This window comes from Hippopotamus amphibius, chromosome 9 (assembly GCF_030028045.1).
Source record: "Hippopotamus amphibius kiboko isolate mHipAmp2 chromosome 9, mHipAmp2.hap2, whole genome shotgun sequence".
Lineage (NCBI taxonomy): Eukaryota > Metazoa > Chordata > Mammalia > Artiodactyla > Hippopotamidae > Hippopotamus > Hippopotamus amphibius.
The window spans coordinates 124,294,020-124,300,199 of record NC_080194.1 but is presented as its reverse complement, the minus strand read 5'-3'; positions in this window follow the sequence as shown (position 1 = coordinate 124,300,199).

Sequence of the window (6,180 nt, the reverse complement as noted above, 5' to 3'; positions counted from 1 at the left end):
GGGTTGTAAGAATATTCTGAGAATGAGCCCACAAGCTGAGGCGCCCAGGAATCATAGAATGTTCTTTTCCTGTGTGTTTGGGTCAGACTTCCTGCACCAACTGTGAAGCTTGTAATTCTTAACTCTGAGCTTGACTTTTTTAGCTGGTGTTGGATAAACAGGTGTGTGAAGCTGATTAGCAAACACGATACACAGAGAAGCTGTACTCCCCCTGGGAGTAGACCGGGCTTTTTCTGTTTTCAAGTTCAGACCAACCATCTAGAAAGAGAAAAGTCTTACCCTCCTAGCCACCTAGCAATGTGCAGGGGAAGCAGGGGCAAAAGGTGTTTAATGTGGGTATTAACAAATGCCCTGATGGCTAAATGTTTTTGTCTATGAAGGAAACATTGTTCACCTCCTTTTTTCCAGTTATCAAGCTCATGAGAAAGTAAGAAAGTATCCTTTAAGTAGCATCCCTTTACATGCCCTGGAAGGGACCTTTCCAGCCAGGTGGCTCTCCTGACACTGAAATAGCCACCTGGTAACCCCTCAGACCTTCCCTGTGTGGACAGAGACCAGGCGTTCCTTGTCTCTCACTACCTGGAGAGACGCAGCCAATACACCAAGGCCACACGTTCTTCTGGAAAACAGGAAAGTACCTTATATAACATACTCTCATTGCCAAAGGGATCTGGGGACAAATGTTAAGATTGAGGGATAGCATTCTCCATTTTTAAAAGGGTATTAGTTTGAGTTTTGATTTATCAATTCGTTTTTCTGGAGCGCTTTTTTTTTTGCCAATTAAATTACTCACTCTGGTCTGTTATGAGGCAGCCATCTTAATTTCATGGCTTTCATAAGTTTACAGGAACATAAAAATTTGACACCAATGAAATTCATTAGAATTCTCCATTATCCTGTGGATATAGTGCCCATCTGTCCTGCATATGTTTCCGGTGGTGGCTTACCGTGATCCTCACCATCTATCGGCCATATGCCCACACATCACGCACGCAGGGACACGCACAAGCACGGGGACCCAAGGCTGGTTGTAAAACAAGGCTGTCTCCGACTTGGGTTCAAACCCCACTAAGGCCAGTGCTCCAGAAAGACACACACTCACATTGGTGTGCTCTTGATGATAGGTTTAGACACAGTCCTTCCAGCTCAGCAAATGCCACTGTGTTTCTGTCCCCTCCCTTTTTTTTTTTAAGATTTATTTTATTATTTATTTGTTTATTTTTGGCTGCATTGGGTCTTTGTTGCTGCACATGGTCTTTAGTTGTGAGCGGAGGCTGCTCTTCTTTGCGGTGCACGGGTTTCTTGTTGTGGTGGCTTCTGTTGTGGAGCACAGGCTCTAGGCGCCGCAGGCTTCAGTAGTTGTGGTGTGTGGGCTCAGTAGGTTGTGGCTCTCAGGCTCTAGAGCGCAGGCTCAGTAGTTGTGGTGCACAGGCTTTGTTGCTCCTTGACATGTGGGATTTTCCCGGACCAGGGATCAGACCCGTATCCCCTGTGTTGGCAGGCAGATTCTTCACCACTGTGCCACCAGGGCAGCCCTCCCCTCCCTTTCATTTGCAACAAACCTGACAAAAACTTTCAGAGTGAAAATGAGAGTGTTCATATTGGGAGGAGACGCTGGCAGCAACCACAGACTCAGAGGACGAAAGCTGATTTTGCTCTTGTATTTCTGCCAATCATTCCTTGGCCCCCACGTGCAGAGCATGGGCCGGGCCTGAGGGGAACCCTGATCTGTCAGCTGCACCCAGGCCACCAAAAACCCTCAGTGGAGGAGGGGAGCTTCCTCTGCTCTAAAGCAAACTGTCTCCCTCCTTGTCCGGCCGCTCAGCTCTGTGATCCCACTTCCTGGGGGCGTCAGTCCCTCAGCCTGAGCCTGGGGAACATCTACTTACATCTGGCCTCACTGACCTGCTGCCCCATTAGAGGGGATCCTTCGCTTTGTGAAGGAAGGAAGGGAGGGGGGAGGAAGGAAAGAGAGAGGGAAGGAAGAAGAAAAGGAAGAAAAGAGAGAGGGAAGGTGGGGGAGAAAGAAAATAAAGAAAAAAGAAAAAGGGAGAGAGAGCGAGGGAGAGAAAAGGCAGGCAGATGCTTTTACTACCTTTAAAGGATCACCTTTCTGGATCACGTTTTCAGAACCTGTCTCCTGCAGTAAGTGTCCTGCCTCTGGTGACAGAGAAGAGCTGGAGCTTCACACCTTGTTGGGGGGTCGGGGTCCTCATCTCCTCCAGTTTTAAGCTGAACCGTGGAAGGCACTGGGGTTGGTTCGTTCCCTCCGCAGCTGGCAGGGTGCCCCCCAACTCTTTCAGTGTCAGGGTTGGGGCGGCATCCTAGTCTTCTGAAAAGAGGAGCAAGACTAGCTTGGGTCTAACAGGGCTTGGAGAAAAGCCTCCTGAAGGACGCTACCATCAGGCCCCACTGGAAGAGGGGTGGGATGAAGGGTGAGGGTTTAGCCCCTAACTAAGCTCTCCTGGACCCGGGAGCTCCTGCCAAACAGCCAGCAGAGGAGGCCTGGGGCTGGAAGGCCTGCACGAGGTGTAGGAGAAGCGCTGTGGACAGGGTGGCAGCCTCTTTAGCCAGAGGCCCAGGAGACCCTGATGGGGAGACGCCAGGACTACCTTTGTGCTTCCCGGGAAGGAACCAAGCCCTTCTCAGCCTCCCAGTGGGTGTTCCTTCATCCAGAAGATGGTCTGGCAGCTGAGGGCCCAAGACCCTGGGCCTGGCCTGAATCTGTGAGAAATAAGCTCTATCTCATCCAAAAATGCTTTAGGGAGCTGAGGCCATGTCAGGAGACGTAAGCCTCAGGAATCAGCTCTGCAGAGGAGGCCCCCCTCCTGCAACAGCAACATGTAGCCCAGTAGTGGGACTTGGAATGTTCCAGAAACATTAAAGCTTGAGTTGGGGGGAGAGCAGCTCAAGAACAGAGTTGAAGGCAGGAGGAAGGAGCCGCTGAATGAGGCTCCTTTCATGCGGAGCCCAAGCCTATAAATAACCAGGCAGCTGCTCCACAGCTGGTGCAGAGCCGGTCTGGGCAGGGGGAGGTGGGGCAGGGCAGTGAGACAGCAGCCCCCCTGCACCTTTGAACTACGGCGTGGGTGGAAGTGGGGAGCCTCCCCTCCTGACTCCTGGAGCCAGCAGCCGGTCAGGATGGGACAAAGAGACACAGGGCCTGCCGCTTGACCCTTCTTTCCGAGGACACTCCCTGCTGCCCTGGCCCTGCTGTTTGTACATCAGTGTTGACACTTTTTAAAAAAACAAAACAAAACAAAACAAAAAACCCTTTTTTCTTTTTACTGAGATAGAACATCAGTGAAGCACACATAGCTCGGTGAGTTTTCATGTACGTATACACCTACCTATCACCCAGATCAAGGTATAGGACATTTTGAGCAGCTCAGGGGACAATCTTGTGCCCTGTCATCAAAACCCCCACCATCCAAAGCGAACCCCTGTTTCCATCTCTGTCATAGTAGATGGCTTCTTCCTTTCAACTTCACGGCTGATTCATCTCACTGGAATCCCACAGGAAGCACTGCTTTGCATCTGGTTTCTTTCAGGCACTGACATGCCTGTGAGATTCATCCGCCTCGTGGGTAGCAGAACTTTGTCCTTTTTCGTTGCTTTGTACTATTCCATTGTATGATGAGACCGTGATTTATTTCTCCATCTGCCATGAGGGTCACTGGGCTGTTTCCAGTTTGAAGCTATGATGACTAACGTTGCATTGGGCATTCTTGTCAGTGTTGGCATATGTCAGAGCAAGTTTGGAAATAAATTCTGGTGGGGTTCTGTCTGGTACACCCTCAATGGATGGCAGTTTGGCAACAGTGGTCAAATATTAGAAAAGCACACACCCTTCTGAGAATTTATCCTGCAGATCTGCTCAAACATGCAAAATGCCTTGTGCACAGGATTCTTCATTACAGCATTTATTTGTAAAAGCTAGAGTTCTTTTTGTTGTTGAGTAATATTCTTCATATAGTCTGGATACTAGACACTTATCAGATATATAGTTTGCAAATATTTTCTCCCATTCTGTAGGTTGTCCTTTCACTTTCTTGATAATATCCATGGATACACAGTTTTTCATTTTGATGAAGTCCAATATATTTATTTTTTCGTTTGTTCCTATGCTTTTAGTGTCATGTCAAAGATTCTGTTGCCAAAACCAAAGTCACACAGATTTACCCTAAATTTCTGAGAGCTTCACAGAACATCAAGCCCACTTCCTAAGTGCAGGCTGCACATCGTGATTTTGCTCCAAAGAGCACAGTATGGAAAAGGGAAAGAAAGGGATATCTGTACAGCAGAGAAACCCGACCAACATACCTCAGCCAGGTGATCAAGGTGGTAAATCGACAGTGATAAGTCGTGTGGATGGCATGGACCCTCAGTATGATGAAAACGGCACTCTTATGGGCTAACCTGTGCCCCCCCAGCCAAATTCATATGTTGAAGTCCTAACTACTAGTACCTCAGAATGTGAATATATTTGGAGAGAGGGTCTTTAAGTTTATCTGGGGTCATTGGGATGGGCCCTCATCCAATATGACTGGTGTCCTTATAAGAGGAGGAGATTAGGACACAGATAGGCCCAAGGACAACCATGTGAGGACAGAGGGAGAAGGCGGCCGTCTACAAACCAAGGAGAGAAGCCTCAGAAGAAACCAGCCCTGCTGAAAATTTGAGCCTCGACTTCCAGTCTCCAGGACTGTGAGAGAATAAGCTTTTGCTGTTTAAGCTGCCAGAGCAGATGAAACAGGCCCTTTACCTCTGAGGTCTTCCACTGGAAAACCCATAACACCATTCTAATCATGAGGAAAATGTCAGACAAATCCCAGTTAAGGGACATTCTACAAAATATCTGATGAGTCCTCCTCAAAAGTGCTAAGGTTTTCAAAAGTCAAGGTTAAAAAAAAAAAAATGAGAAACTGTCACAGCCAAGGGGAGCCTGAGGAGACATGACAACTACATGTAACATGGTGCCCTGGATGGGCCCTGGCATAGAAAAAGGGCCTCAGGTAAAAACTAAGGAAATCTGAACAAAGTGTGAACTTTAGTTGATTGTGACAAATGTACAACACTCACTGGGTGTTAGTAACAGAGGAAACTGGGTGTGAAAGATACGGAGAGTCTATACTCTCATCACAACTTTTCTGTAAATGTAAAATTAGAATACAATTAAAAGTATTCTTTTAAATGGACACAGGTTTGAATGGACATTTCAACAAAAATATGCAAATGGCCAATAAGCACATGAAAAGATGCTCCACATTATCATTCATTAGGGAAATTAAAACTACAATTAGGTGGGAATTCCCTGGCTGTCCAGTGGTTAGGACTGCTCGATTTCACTGCCAAGGGCCCAGGTTCAGTCCCTGGTTGGGGAACTAAGATCCCCCAAGCCACGCAACACAGCCATAAATTACTTAATTAATTAAATAAAATAGACAAAAAAACCCTACAATTAGGTGCCACTTCACACCCACCAGAGTGGCTATAATCAAAAAGAAATAACAAATGTTGGCAAGGATGTGGAGAACTGGAATGATTACACATTGCTGATGGGAATTTAAAATGGTACAGCCACTTCTAGATACTTACCAAAGAGACATAATAACATCTCTCCACACAATGACTTAAATGTGACTGACTGTTCATAGATGCATTATTCATAAGAGCCAAAAAAAGAAATGGAAATAACCCAAATGTGTCATCAATTAATAATGGGTAAGTAAAATGTGGCCCATCCATACAATGGAATATTATTCATCCATAAAGAAGAACGAAGCACTGACATAGCTACAACACGGATGAACCTTGGAAACATGATGTTCAGTGAAAGAAGCCAGACACAAAGGACCATGAATGTGGAATGTCCAGAAAGGGCAAATCAGTGGAGACAGAGGGAAGATCAGTGGTTGCCGAGGGCTAGAGATGAGAATGGGGACTGACTGCAAATAGTCACGAGCGAAATTTGGGGGATAGTAGAGATTGTGATGATGGTTGCACAACTATTAACACACTAAAAATCATCGAGTTATACATTTAGAGGGGGTGAGTTTTGTGGTATATAAGTATACATTAATAGCACTGTAAAAAAAAACCCAGCAAGGTGGTGAGGCACAGATGAAACAAGATTGGTGATATGTTGATAATTTTGTAAGTTGGGTGACAGGTAGACAG